This window comes from Mustelus asterias, chromosome 7 (genome assembly GCF_964213995.1).
Source record: "Mustelus asterias chromosome 7, sMusAst1.hap1.1, whole genome shotgun sequence".
NCBI lineage: Eukaryota > Metazoa > Chordata > Chondrichthyes > Carcharhiniformes > Triakidae > Mustelus > Mustelus asterias.
In genome coordinates this window covers 95,831,743-95,847,630 of record NC_135807.1, presented here as the reverse complement: position 1 = coordinate 95,847,630, position 15,888 = coordinate 95,831,743, and positions in this window count along the sequence as shown.

Sequence of the window (15,888 nt, the reverse complement as noted above, 5' to 3'; positions counted from 1 at the left end):
ACCAACCAATCTAACTTTTTGCAGCTGAAGAAAGAGCAGAATGGACATGAGAGGGAGAAGACAAGAGAGGACAAGCCCAACGTTGGCCCTCTCACACAATATGAACAGTGGGCTGGCAAGCTGGCAGGAGAGCACTGTGAATGTGCCCATGACGACAGTGAGGCTGGTCTTCAGCCATCCAGTGAGGATGTACACTATAGTCTGCAAGTCCAAACCTGAGGGTGCATTAGCCTGTGCAGTCATTCATTCTCTCCTCTTTCCATTCAAGGTGCGGCCAGGAAGAGGATGAGGCTACACGCCAAACATAAACTCAGCTGCTGCAGGAAGAGAGTGAGGACCCCACACCTAAACCCAGCTGCTGCTGCAGGAAGAGAGTGAGGATCCCACACCTAAACCCAGCTGCTGCAGGGAGAGGGTGAGGACCCCACACCTAAACCCAGCTGCTGCAGGGAGAGGGTGAGGACCCCACACCTAAACCCAGCTGCTGCTGCAGGAAGAGAGTGAGGACCCCACACCTAAACCCAGCTGCTGCAGGACGAGAGTGCGGATCCCACACCTAAACCCAGCTGCTGCTGGGAGAGAGTGAGGAACCCACACCTAAACCCAGCTGCTGCTGGGAGAGGGTGAGGACCCCACACCTAAACCCAGCTGCTGCAGGAAGAGAGTGAGGACCCCACACCTAAACCCAGCTGCTGCTGGGAGAGAGTGAGGACCCCACACATAAACCCAGCTGCTGCTGGGAGAGGGTGAGGACCCCACACCTAAACCCAGCTGCTGCAGGAAGAGAGTGAGGACCCCACACCTAAACCCAGCTGCTGCTGGGAGAGAGTGAGGACCCCACACATAAACCCAGCTGCTGCTGGGAGAGGGTGAGGATCCCACACCTAAACCCAGCTGCTGCAGGAGGAGAGTGAGGATCCCACACCTAAACCCAGCTGCTGCAGGAAGAGAGTGAGGACCCCACACCTAAACCCAGCTGCTGCTGCAGGAAGAGAGTGAGGACCCCACACCTAAACCCAGCTGCTGCAGGAAGAGAGTGAGGATCCCACACCTAAACCCAGCTGCTTCAGGAAGAGAGTGAGGACTGCACACCTAAACCCAGCTGCTGCTGCAGGGAGAGAGTGAGGACCCCACACCTAAACCCAGCTGGTGCAGGAAGAGAGTGAGGATCCCACACCTAAACCCAGCTGGTGCAGGAAGAGAGTGAGGACCCCACACCTAAACCCAGCTGCTGCAGGAAGAGGGTGAGGACCCCACACCTAAACCCAGCTGCTGCAGGAAGAGAGTGAGGACCCCACACCTAAACCCAGCTGCTGCAGGAAGAGAGTGAGGATCCCACACCTAAACCCAGCTGCTGCAGGGAGAGGGTGAGGACCCCCACACCTAAACCCAGCTGCTGCTGCAGGAAGAGAATGAGGATCCCACACCTAAACCCAGCTGCTGCAGGAAGAGAATGAGGATCCCACACCTAAACCCAGCTGCTGCTGCTACAAACCCCAGAGCAGAATGAGGAAAGCAATATTTCACTTCAGAACCTTGGCAGCAATCAGCTGTGCCCTCCATAGACACTCTCCCCATCCACCTAGTTCAGGCTGGGACTCACACTCTGGTGGTTTCCTCATGGACATGTGTCCTTAGCAGGAGGAGGCAGTGAGAGCTGAGCTCCCCAGCACTCAGGTGACCTGTTGCAGGAGAGGCCACTGCTAAGCCTGTGTCAGATCCAAGCTTCTGGGAAGCTGCTGGAGAAGATGTGGGAGCAGCAGCCTGGGTGTACAAGCATTGTAAAGAATTGTTACCCATTTGTAAATATATTCATCGTTGTACTTGACCGAGGTCTGCTGGGATTTTTTTGCTGCTGCTTGTGTTATTCATTGTGTGCACGCCCAGCCTCCCCGTTGCGCCCCACCCACCCCATTAACCCACACCCATCCCGTTAACCCACCCCGTTAACCCACACCCACCCTATAACCCCCCACCCACCCCGTTATGCCCCACCCACCCCATAACCCTCCACCTACCCTGTAACCCCCCACCCACCCCGTTAACCCACACCCATCCCGTTAACCCACCCCGTTAACCCCACACCCACCCTATAACCCCCCACCCACCCCGTTAACCCTCACCCACCCCGTTAACCCACACCCACCCCGTTAACCCTCACCCACCCACCCTATAACCCCCCACCCACCCCGTTAACCCACACCCACCCCGTTAACCCCCACCCACCCCGTTAACCCCCACCCACCCCATAACCCCCCACCCACCTCATAACCCCCACCCACCCCAAAACCCCCCACCCACCCCGTTAACCCCCACCCACCCCATAACCCCCCACCCACGTCATAACCCCCTACCCACCCCGTTAACCCACACCCACCCCGTTAACCCACACCCACCCCGTTAACCCACACCCACCCCGTTAACCCACACCCACCCGTTAACCCCCCACCCACCCAGTTAACCCACACCCACCCTGTTAACCCACACCCACCCCGTTAACCCCCACCCACCCCATAACCCCCCACCCACCTCATAACCCCCACCCACCCCGTTAACCCACACCCACCCCATTAACCCACACCCACCCCGTTAACCCACACCCACCCCGTTAACCCCCACCCACCCCATAACCCCCCACCCACCTCATAACCCCCACCCACCCCATAACCCCCCACCCACCCCATTAACCCCCCACCCACCCCATTAACCCCCACCCACCCCATAACCCCCCACCCACTCCGTTAACCCCCACCCACCCCATTACCACATCCCCCTATTTCAAGGGGCCGAGCCAGGTTGGGCCTATGTCCCCCTGAAACATGCCTGAGCATGGACGCAGAGGTCTTTGCCAAGGCTCTTGTGAGCTGTGTGTGAGCGGCCTCCCACACTCCTGATTCCCTTTCCCTCCACTGCCTTTCTGAGTCTAATGAGGGGCCATTCCCGTGGCAGCACAGATGTTGGGGCTCCCCTGCAGTTGTCTATTTGAGCTGACCTTCAACTCCACCCACTCAATGACCCTCCTCCTCACTTATACTTCCACAGCTGGACTGGCTGTGGATTCAGTGCTCTGCCTTTGCTTCAGGATGGTGCAGGTGACCTTTGAAGCAGTATTAAACATCTTCTATCTTCTCCTGTAACCCACTCCTCCACCACATCAGCATTGATTCCACACCCCCAGTGTTACCTTCACCATCCCATCTGTCCCCCTTTAACTTGCCCTATTCCATGTCCTCTGCTGTTCTCCCCCACCCTCACCCCACCATCACCTTCACTCTTCAATTGCCATCCTTCCCTGATGAGCCCACACCTGTCATGGTCCCAATGCTCTCCCTAATCCTGCCCCTCCCTAGGATCTGTGTACAACTCTGTGTCCCGTCCAACACAGAGACAAGCCCAACACCCGCCATAGATAGACCCCCTCCCTCACACCTTACCACACCACACTGCCCCCTCAATGCCCTCCCTCCACCAGTACCCTCAGTTTGCCCCCTAAGATTCAACCATCAGCATCATAGATGCCTCCCTCAGAACCTTCATAGCTAACTTCAATGTACCCTGTTTCCCCCGTGTCCTACCCCTTTGTTCCCTCCCCAACTCCTGCACTGCTCCCTGTTCCCCGTGCACTGCTCCCTGGTTCCCCCTGCGCTGCTCCCTGGTTCCCCCTTCACTGCTCCCTGGTTCCCCCTGCGCTGCTCCCTGCATCCCCCTGCGCTGCTCCCTGGTTCCCCCTGCACTGCTCCCTGGTTCCCCCTGCGCTGCTCCCTGGTTCCCCCTGCGCTGCTCCCTGGTTCCCCCTGCACTGCTCCCTGGTTCCCCCTGCACTGCTCCCTGGTTCCCCCTGCGCTGCTCCCTGGTTCCCCCTGCGCTGCTCCCTGGTTCCCCCTGCGCTGCTCCCCTGCACTGCTCCCTGGTTGCCTCTGCACTGCTCCCTGGTTCTCCCTGGTTCCCCCTTCACTGCTCCCTAGTTTCCATTCCACACTATGCCTTACCTCCATGTGGACTAGGCCATGACCTTTTCCGGTAAGTCTTCTCTCACCATTTTAACACTATCTTGGTCTGGTTGCGGTTCAGAGTGACACTCTGGGGTGGACGAAATGCTGGGGTTGGGTGGGGTGGGAGGGAACATTCCCATTTGCTGCTGATTGGAGTTCCATTAATCATATGCTAATTAGGTTCCTGACAGCCTTTTGTGGGAATGGTGAGCTGCCGTTATCCCACCATGACAGTCAGGACCGTGACTTCCTGGCCTCACTTTTCAACAACTTTCTTTTTATCCGCTCGTTTTCTCCAACACTGCCCACCACAAACTTTTCCATTGGCAAGAGGGGAAAATTCCAGCCAATGTTTCGGAACCACGAGCTTTCGCCGGAACTGGGAAAAGTTGGAGATGTAACAGGTTTGGAGCAAAGAGAGGCTGAGGCCAGGACAAAAGGAAAGTCTGTGATAGGCTGAAAAACAGGAGCGGGTGAAGAATAGAAAAGTTAGATTCCAGTGCACTGAAGACTGGATCCAACTTCAACACAGTATGGTCCAGCTAATACCGAAAACACCAACCCTACTAACATTCTTTGCACCACTAAATATTTTAAAATTAAAAGGAAATATAGTTTTAATGTAGAAAATTGCCACAAGCGGGATAAGAAAACAGACATCAAGCCAAAGAAATAAATAGTTTATTAGACATATTTATAATTTTTCTTTCCTCCCCTTTTCCCCTAGAAATGGAAAATCGAACGGAATATTCCTCTTCCCTATCTAGTCCCAGATAATTGCAGCAATTATACCCATTACTCTCACTGAGATTACCCAATTAAAGACAAGCTTTGGACTGAATGTGAAAACTTTCAATTCTGTGAAGTTGTGTGACTGGAGTTTTCCTTTCACAAGCAAACTATCTTTGCTTTTCCAAGGGGTGATGGGATGTGAGGTGGGGTGGGCGGTGGGGAATGTTCTGAAATAAAGGCAAAGCTCCAGATTAGTCAGGCTAACTGTTTCCTCAACTGGTGTTCAGCATGGTGCAATAAGGCCTTAGAATGGGAAATATACAATCGTGTCAATCCACCCTTACACAATCTGTCTGGTCTCTGCAGTAGAAGGATCTGGTTGGTACATTAAGGGTTAACCTGTGACTCAGTACGGTACCACCCACCAAAGACATGAGAAGTCTCCCAACCTTAGAGCTTAGGTCAGCAGTGTAGTGGGTGGCACAGTGGCACAGTGGTTAGCCACTGCTGCCTCACAGCTCCAGGGACCCGGGTTTGATTCCCAGCTTGGGTCACTGTCTGTGCGGAGTCTGCACCTTCTCCCTGTGTCTGCGTGGGTTTCCTCCGGGTGCTACGGTTTCCTCCCACAGTCCGAAAGGCGTGCTGGTTAGGTTCATTGACCACGCTAAGCTCTCCCTCAGTGTACTTGAACAGGCACCGGAATGTGGCGACTAGGGGATTTTCACAGTAACTTCATTGTACTGTTAATGTAAGCCTACTTGTGACTAATAGGATATGCCATGGAGTCCTTGCCTTACCTGCATCCTTTCCTGTAAATATGTACATATAGTTCTGTAATGTTAATACTGCTTAATGGTGCCGAAACAGTACACTCCACAGGCAAACACAATGGGCTGAATGGCCTCTTTCCATGCCGTGAATTTTCTTTGGTGTCTAAACCAACAAAACAGCTGCCCGAAGCTTTTAGTGAGTTTTGATTTCTAGTACATGTACAAGAGATGCCTTTCTAACAGTTTAAAATGGATTGCAATATTCACTGCCATCAATCCAGTCCACAGCAGTAACTTGCACTGGAACTTAATCTACCCCCACTATTTATATTTAAGCAGCTGCAGCAAGTCTGCTGCTATTCCATGACAAATGTAAATTGGCAACAAAAGCGTAAACAGATTTGAATCAGGTGCGAGAGGCTGTGGCAGACTCCTCCCCCATCCTTCACACAACCTAGATTTCAGATCAGCCTATAGCAGCCTTCGAGAAGGGTAACAAGGATGAGCCAATGACTTCTGGTTTAGGTTCCAGCTCTTTCTAAAGTTGAAGGCCCTGCAAATGCCACAACCCATCATCCCAACAGAATTATTGAGATCACAGCCTATACAGACCTCCCTTTCTGACTGCAACAGAATCAGCATGCCACAAGGAAGGGCCAAAATTTGTAGTTAAAAAGTCACTGTGGCCAAGGAGCAATAAAGGTCCCAGACCACATTGTCTATGTGTCCTTCCATCCTCTTGCTAAGGGATTCACAAGTAAACAATTAAAAAAACAATTTTGTCCTTTTCTTCAGGGTCTGGGCCATAGGCCCAGCCTGAACACTATACACTACACTGAACACTTATACTGTGAACACTGTCGACGCTATAGTTAAGAAAGCCCACCAACACCTCTACTTTCTCAGGAGACTAAGGAAATTTGGCATGTCTGCTACAACTCTCACCAACTTCTACAGATGCACCATAGGAAGCATTCTTTCTGGATGTATCACAGCTTGGTATGGCTCCTGCTCTGTCCAAGACCACAAGAAACTACAAAGGGTCGTGAATGTAGCCCATTCCATCACTCAAACCAGCCTCCCATCCATTGATACTGTCTACACTTCCCGCTGCCTCAGAAAAGCAGCCAGCATAATCAAGGACCCCATGCACCCCAGACATACTCTCTTCCACCTTCTTCCGTCAGGAAAAAGATACAGAAGTCTGAGATTGCGTACCAATCGACTCAGGAACAGCTTCTTCCCTGCTGCCATCAGACTTTTGAATGGGCTTACCTCACATTAAGTTGATCTTTCTCTACACACTCTCTGTGACTGTAACACTACATTCTGCACCCTCTCCTTTCCTTCTCTATGAGCGGTATGCTTTGTCTGTATAGTGCGCAAGAAACAATACTTTTCACTGTATACTAATACATGTGACAATAATAAATCAAATCAAATCAAAGAACGTGACCCTCCCCAGTGGGTCCAATAACAGCCGGGTAAACCTCCTGTAACTGGGTAAACCAATTCTAAGAGGCCAGCAATGTTGGAACTCTTGATTTAGGAATTCACACCACTGACACAACCCTAACCCTCCCGTGTGAGTGACACTAGTTGGGCAGAGGAGGATTTGTTTGTGTAATGTTTCAGGAAGCCCGATTGGAAAGGAACATGGTTTCTTACAGAATGCAAGGTAAAACTACAACCATGGTGTTAGACACACTAGCCCCTGCCTGGGATTATAGTTCAGCAGGCCCAGTCCTGGGCCTGCATTATAAAAGGCTCAGGTAATGAGTTCCACCTGGACAGGCCACTGCCTGTTTCCAGGGCAACTCGTACTCAATGAGCTCCAGAGGGAGATCAATCAGTGATTCCCCATGGACCTCGTATTTCCAACCAGGAGCATAGGAAACTTCTAAGGAGGTTGGGACTCTCGTATTTTTATCCATTCTCTGGAAATGTGTGTTGCTGGCAAGTCTTGCATGTATTTCCCATTTCCGGAACAGCCGAGTGACTTGCTGGACTGTTCTGGAAGACAGTTAATAATCAACCACATCGGTGCAGCACTGGAGTGATAAGTAGGCCAGACTGAATCAGGATGGCACGTTTCCTTTCCTGAAGCAAATTAGCAAACCAGTTTCTTTTCAATGTCATTGTCACTTTTACAGATATGAGTATTACATGGATACAGATTTCCAAATGTTTCACAATTCTCAAAGCAGGATACCACCCCTGCTATCTGGATTCCTAGTCCAGTAAAATATCCAGTACACCATCATCCCCAACTAAGCTCAATTTGCGACTGCCTTCATGCAATGGGAATTGCACTAAAATTTTCATAACCAGTGTACTTCTGAAAAGGATAACACTTCTTAAAAAAATGAGAACAGAGTTAAATTTAATCTTTGCCATTTTTTTTCTTACATAAATGAATTTTTTTCATCAGTTTTTACTGTTGAGAAAAGAATGGATGTTAGGGAACTTGGGGAAATAAATAGTGATGTCTTGAGGAGTGTACATATTACAGAGAAGGAGGTGCTGGAAGTCTTAAAGCGCATCAAGGTAGATAAATCCCCGGGACCTGATGATGTATAACCTAGGACATTGTGGGAGGCTAGGGAGGAAATTGCAGGTCCCCTAGCTGAGATATTTGAATCATCGATAGTCACGGGTGAGGTGCCTGAAGATTGGAAAGTGGCAAATGTTGTGCCTTTGTTTAAAATGGCACATGTAGTTCCCAGGCAGGGAAAAGCCTGGGAACTACAGGCCAGTGAGCCTCACATCTGTGGTGGGTAAGTTGTTGGAAGGTATTTTGAGAGACAGGATCTACAGGCATTTAGAGACGCAAGGACTGATTAGGGGCAGTCAGCATGGCTTTGTGAGTGGAAAATCATATCTCACAAATTTGATTTGAGTTTTTTGAAGGGATAACTAAGAAGATAGATGAGGGCAGTGCAGTTGATGTTGTCTACATGGACTTTAGCAAGGCCTTTGACAAGGTACCGCATGGTAGGTTGTTGCATAAGGTTAAATCTCACAGGATCCAGGGTGAGGTATCTAAATGGATACAAAATTGGTTTCTTGACAGAAGCCGGAGGGTGGTTGTAGAGAGTTGTTTTCCAAACTGGAGGCCTCTGACCTCAGGGATCAGTGCTGGGTCCACTGTTATTTGTCATTTATATTAATGATTTGGATGAGAATATAGGAGGCATGGTTAGTAAGTTTGCAGATGACACCAAGATTGGTGGAATAGTGGACAGTGAAGAAAGTGATCACTGATTGCAACGGGATCTTGATCAATTGGGCCAGTGGGCTGATGAATGGCAGATGGAGTATAATTTAGACAAATACGAGTTGATGCATTTTGGTAGATTGAACGAGGACAGGGCTTACTCAGTTAATGGTAGGGCGTTGGGGAGAGTTACAGAACAAAGAGATCTAGGGGTACATGTTCATAGGTCCTTGAAAGTGGAGTCACAGGTGGACAGAGTGGTGAAGAAGGCATTCAGCATGCTTGGTTTCATTGGTCAGAACATTGAATACAGGAGTTGGGACGTCTTGTTGAAGTTGTACAAGACATTGGTAAGGCCACTCTTGGAATGTTGTGTGCAGTTCTGGTCATCCTATTATAGAAAAGATATTATTAAACTAGAAAGAGTGAAGAAAAGATTTACTAGGATGCTACCGGGACTTGATGGTTTGGGTTATAAGGAGAGGCTGGATAGATTGCGACTTTTTTCTCTGAAGCGTAGGTGACTGAGGGGTGATCTTATAGAGGTCTATAAAATAATGAGGGGCACAGATCAGCTAGATAGTCAATATCTTTTCCCAAAGGTAGGGGAGTCTAAAACTAGAGGGCATAGGTTTAAGGTGAGAGGGGAGAGATACAAAAGTGTCCAGAGGGGCAATTTTTTCACACAGAGGGTGGTGAGTGTCTGGAACAAGCTGCCAGAGATAGTAATAGAGGCGGGTACAATGTTGTCTTTTAAAAAGCATTTAGATAGTTATATGGATAAGATGGGTATAGAGGGATATGGGCCAAATGCGGGATTAGCTTCGGGGTTTAAACAAAAAGAGTGGCATGGACAAGTTGGGCCGAAGGGCCTGTTTCCATGCTGTAAACCTCTATGACTCTCTAAGATGGCCAAGCTACTTACAAAGTTCTGCAGCATCTCACTTGTTAGGCCAGATAAGAGTTAACCACATTGCTGTGGGTCTGGAGTCACATGTAGGTCAAATCACCCAAGGATGATATATTTCCTTCCCTAAAGGACATTAGTGAACTTGATGGGTTTTTATGACAATTGATTATGGTTTCACCGACTTTATATGCCAGATTTTAAAAATTGCTTAATTGAATTTAAATTTTCACCAGCTGCCACGGTGGGATTTGAAGCCCTGTCCCCAGCTTATCAGCCTGGGCCTCTGGGTTACTAGTCCAGTAACATTACCACTTTGTCACTGTCTCTTCAGTTACGGCAAGAGTGCACCAGAAGGGATGAAGATTTTGGGCCCCTACATCTTTTCTTTCTTACATGAATTTTTTCTCCCTTCTCTCCCATGTGAGGTTTACAGCGTTTGCTTCAAGCATCGACAGAAATCTAGTACATTATTTGAGCAGCTAATTTTCCCTCCATGGCCTAAAGAGGCTGCAGTTTGTGGACGCACCCTGGCTTCGACCGGAGTTGATATCAAGTAGCAAACTTGATACATCCTTGATCCATCAGACACCATAGAGTTCACTTACCCATTGATCCAATAAAGGTCATTTATTATCTTGCATTTTGACCCCTTACTTTTGAATCCACTTTAATTCAGCTGCTGAAGTATTGTTATAGTTATGGTGGGCGCATTCTTGCTCATGTTTTATGATAAAACAATTCATTTCTTTAGTTTCAACTTATTTCGCTTCATATTTAGTGTGAAACGGAACTAAAACACGGGAAGAGTTGCAAAATGCGTGAGCTCACTGCTGAAGGAATTGGTGTAATAAACGTATTAAAAATTCTACAAGTAAATGAATGCATACAAATCATTTTCAATTTTCCAACTGCATCAAACAATGTTTTCCAACAGAGGCTATGACTGCTTGAGAGGCATGAGACTTTGTTTAAAGTTTATTTATTAGTCACAAGTAGGCTTACATTAACAGTACAATGAAGTTACTGTGAAAATCCCCTAGTTGCGCCACACTCCGGCGCCTGTTTGGGTAAAATTTAGCATGGTCAGTGCACCTAACCAGCACATCTTTCAGACTGTGGGAGGAAACCGGAGCACCCAGAAGAAACCCACGCAAGATACAGGGAGAAAGCATGCAAATTCCACACAGACAATGACCCAAGCCGAAAATCAAACCCGGGTCCCTGGCGTTGTGAGGCAGTAGTGCTAACAACTGTGCCACTTGCCACCCCACTTTGGCTGAAAAATTCAATTGTATAGTACTTGTACCATTGGCATTATAGGTGTTGCTTTTAGTCCAAAATAGTCATATTCTGCATGCACATTTCTGGTGCAAGTCACACTGAATACCATTTTAGGTAGGTCATTGGAATGGGCACTTAGACAGTGCACAAATGAACGCAGAGCAGCCAGATCAGTATGAAATGCTGCTTTGACCCGAGCAGTGACGTGTTCAACATTAACACTGGACCCCCACTAGCAATACTATTTAAAGGATGATTAGCCACTTTCTCATTCATTGTCAATCATCTCAGCGCGAGGACATTGCTGCAGGAGTTCCTCAGGGTGGTGTCCTCGGCTCAACCACCTTCAGCTGCTTCATCAATGACCTTCCTTCCATCATAAATTCAGGATTTCCTGATGATTGAATAGTGTTTACTACTTTTGGTGACTCTTCAGACACTGAAGCAGTCCGTGTCCCTGCGCAGCAGGACCTGGACAACATTCTGGCTTAGACTGATAGGTGGTACTTAGATAACATTCATACAACACAAGTGCCAGGCAATGACCATTTCCAACAAGAGAGAACCTAGCCATCGCATTTAACATTACCATCACTGAGTCCCTTACCACCAACATCCTGGATGGTTACCATTGATCAGAAACTGAATTAGACCAGTCATATAAATACAGTGACTACAAGAGCAGGTCACAGGCTCCCCTGAGCATATCCGTCCTGTGCAAGGCACAAGTCAGGACTGTGATGGAATACTCTCCATTTACCTGATTAAGTGCAGCTCCGTTAACACTCAAAAAGCTCAACACCATACAAAGCAACCCACTTGAGTTTCACCCCACCTTAAGTATTCACGCCCTCCACCACCGACACAGAATCAGCAATATGTATCATCTATAAGAAGCATTGTAGTAACTCACCAAGGCTCCTTCAACAGTATTTTCCAAAACTATGACCTCTGCCAAGGAGAAGGACAAGGGCAGTAGATACATGGGAACATCACTACCTGGAATTCCTCTCCAAGCCATTCACTATCCTGACTTGGAAATATATCACCATTCTTTCACTGTTGCTGGGTCAAAATCCTGGAACTCCCTCCCTAACAGCACTGTGGGCGTACCTACACCACATGGACTGCAGCAATTCAAGAAAGCAGTTCACTACCGCCTTCTCGAGGGCAAATAGGGATGGGCAACTGGCCTTGCAAACAACCACCAAAAGTACTAAATACTATTCAATCATCAGCTACATGCCATGAAAGAATTTTTGAAGAAGTTGCTGATAGATTTCTGTTGGCTGTTGCTGAGTTACAATAAGTCTTCGGTGGTTTTTACTGCTACTTAAAGATGGTGATATCTATAGGGAATAAGAACATAAGAACTAGGAGCAGGAGTAGGCCATCCGGCACCTCGAGCCTGCTCCGCCATTCAATAAGATCATGGCTGATCTTTTTGTGGACTCAGCTCCACTTACCCACCCACTCACCATAGCCCTTAATTCCTTTACTGTTCAAAAATTTATCTATGGCATGGTATGGCTGATGCACTATCAATCGAGTCAAGACTAGTTGTGAGCAAGACAAATAGGCTTTTATTAGCAAGAACTTGGAGCCATCCCTGTCGGTGATCTGGTTTGAACTGAGAGCAAGGGGGAGGAGCCACCGCCTTTATGCCCAGACCAGGGGGAGGAGACTTGGGCGGAACCGGCAGGGATGTGCCACATATACAGGTACTGAGAAATACTAACTACGGTGGTTAACCACTACAGATAACATATAACAGTGGTTTACCACATTGGCATATGATGAAAACCTTGGTATTCACTTCTGGACTCTACTCATAACACTTGTTACCAGTCATAGGTGATTAGCTTCTATTCCCCATTGACTTCCAGCATGACAAGGAGAATAAGGAGAGTGAACACAGAGCAGGACTAGATGCTAAAAGAGGGAGGAGGAGAGGAAGAAGGGCTTTCTCCCTTCAATTATGCAAGTGGTGGGCATTAACTGGGCATTCTTGTGAGTGCCTTAGAGATAGATGCAGACCAAAATTATTGCAGGATTAGGAGGTGTATCCTTGTAACGTGTAATTTTGTACATAAACATAACGTGATTGACTCCATTGTAAGCAACGCTTTGGTTGCCGGGACTGATCCAGAGGAACCGTGCAGTACGCACCAGTGTCCACCTCACAGTTCATCCTACAAAACCTCACCATCATAAGGACACAGCTCCTGCCAACAAGTATAGGCTGAGCTCTTGAGGAGGAAAATGCAAGGAGGAAAAGAAGAAGAGGTGGAAGGGAGGAGGTAACCCTGTCTGACAGAGCTATCGAGTTTGGTTCATTGGTCCCAGTGAACACAACCCCAATTCCCCATTTAGCAACAGCCTCACACTTCCCTCTGCCATGATCATTAGTGTCCTCTTGGCCACAACGCTGAAATAAAAGCCACCAGGAAACAAACATTCCAAACCAACTTTATCAATCAAACCACTAATATTCCATACAAAAGTCAACTGGTCTTGTGCTCCTATGCAAAGCTAAACCATTGGCTGCAAAATGGCTGGTGGAAGGTGGCTGACTTTGAGTTGGAAAGAGTGCAGATGTCTGTATAGGAAACTCATGGACATCTCTAACCCGCGAAGGCTGGCAGGCAACGGCACAGGCATTAGTGGGATGACAGGGGTTGGAGTGCTGTCATCGCAAGAGAGTACTTAATGTAAATTATGTAAATATAAGGTATAACTACCCTTATGTACACATATTGTTATTAAAAGGAATGTGAAAGGATTAGTTACTTCTATTTAAAATATTGCATTTGATTTTCTAATCTGATGAAAACATAAAAGGGACCAAGGGAAAATATTAAAGTTGTGTTTATCAGAACTGTTCCTTAAGTTTATGTAATATAAGTTAGTATAGACTTTTGTACTGTAACTGTGAGTTTGGTGATTTATTATTGTGGCTGTTTGCAGATTATGGTCCCAGCAGCCCAAAGGTTACTTCAGGATATCTTTTTCGACATTAAAGGCACTATATAAATGTAAGTTGTCATGAGTTTGTACCAATAAATTTGATAATCTGCAAGAAGATAAAATGACTAATAACTGCTGTTAACCTAACGATTAAACTCATAACCTTCAGGGAAGGGAGGTTACAGTGCCTGTTGGTGTGGCCCACATGTGTCTCACATCCCACATGATGTGATTGATTCATACCGTACGGAGGATGAGGTTCTGTGCAATGTACACTGTCCGGTCAACATTACCCACATTTCAAGGGCACATTTTAAAACATAGAATAAACTTATCTTTTGAAGCAGCTGCTGCTGTGTTTTTCTTAATCACAGCGGGTTGATCCTTGTGCCTATTTCTGTGAGAAAAGCTCTGTAAGTGTGCTAAAAAGATCAATAAAGACCTATCTAAAGACGCCTTAGGTAGCTGCGGCTAGATTTATAGATTTCTTACCTTTGAGTCAGAAGGTGTGAATTCAAACCCCACTCCAGAGACTTGAGCCCATAGTCTTTGCTGACCTTCCATTGACATACTGAGAGAATACTGCATTTCCAGCGGCGCTGTCTTTCAGATAGAAATAAACATGGACTTCTTTGTTCATTTTTCCACTGGCTGTCAATGATCCATGGCAATTTTCAGTGTGGAGGAGTGATTTCTCAGTGCAGTCAACCAAAGTCACTAAAACAGATTAATGGATGATTATCTCACTATTGTCTGTTAGTCTGGGTTTCGTAGTTAAAAAGTGCTTTCTCCCTTAGTGAGCCATAAATAATTACTTATAAATAATTATTTATCAAATTAATCAATCAGTTTACTTATCTACCGGCCACAGGTTAGGAAAAACATTATCTATTTAGTTTTCAGGAACCAGTCTAAAAGCCTCTGATGAAATTCCTCACAAACTCATTTCCAAATTCTTTCAATGATGGCGTGATATTCTTCCAGAGCTTGCACTGCTCCCTCCCAACAACACAACCACTAGCTCATCAGAAACACAAGGGATTGGCTATTTGTTAAAAAAAAAGGTATTAGAGAGAAGTAAGGAATTAACATTTTTTTCTCGGATAAAAGATCTATTAAGATTATGAGACAAACATGCTTTTGTTTTGGGCGGCACAGTGGCACAATGGTTAGCACTGCTGCATCAAAGCACCAGGGACCGGGTCCAATTCCAGACTCGGGTGACTGTGGAGTTCACACATTCTCCCTGTGTCTGTGTGGGGGGTGCTCCAGATTAAAGTTTATTTATTAGCGTCACAAGTAGGCTTACATTATTTCTCCCAGACTCTAAAGGTGTGCAGATTAGATTGATTGGCCTAAATTGCCCCTTAGTGTCAGGGGGATTAGCAGGGTAAATACGTGGGGTTATGGGGCTAGGACCTGGGTGAGATTGTTGACGGTGCAGGCTCGATGGACTGAATGGCCTTCTACACTGTAGGGATTCTATGATTTTTATACATATGCACAACTGCATTAATGCTGCGCCAATTTATCAAAGTGTTTGCTTGTATTGATGTATGTTATAGTATAATTCTGTCACCCACAGTTTAAATTTCCTTCATATCCACAACAACAAAGACATCTCTCTACAATCATGTACAACAGAGCCACAACTTCGTTAATTAGACAATCCACACAAAGGCAAAGAAATTATTTATTCACCCAGTGGATAATGTACTTCGGCTTTGAATTTAAGCCACAGGATTCCAGCATGAGTGTTTAATGTGCTCATCTGAATCCTTTGCTATTTTAGTTGAGTCATTAATCATTTAGAAATGCATAACGTGCTTATCAAATTTCTCCCCCTACTACTTTAGAAGAGGCATTAACTGTTTAAGAACACATGTGAAAATAATGGACAGAAGAGTTTCAAACAGGCATATGCTAATATCTACTGGAAGATTTTAAGACCTTCCTGTACTTTCATCATATATGCAGATCTTTCATGTCTCATAAAGCAGAGTTACTCATTTCTTTATG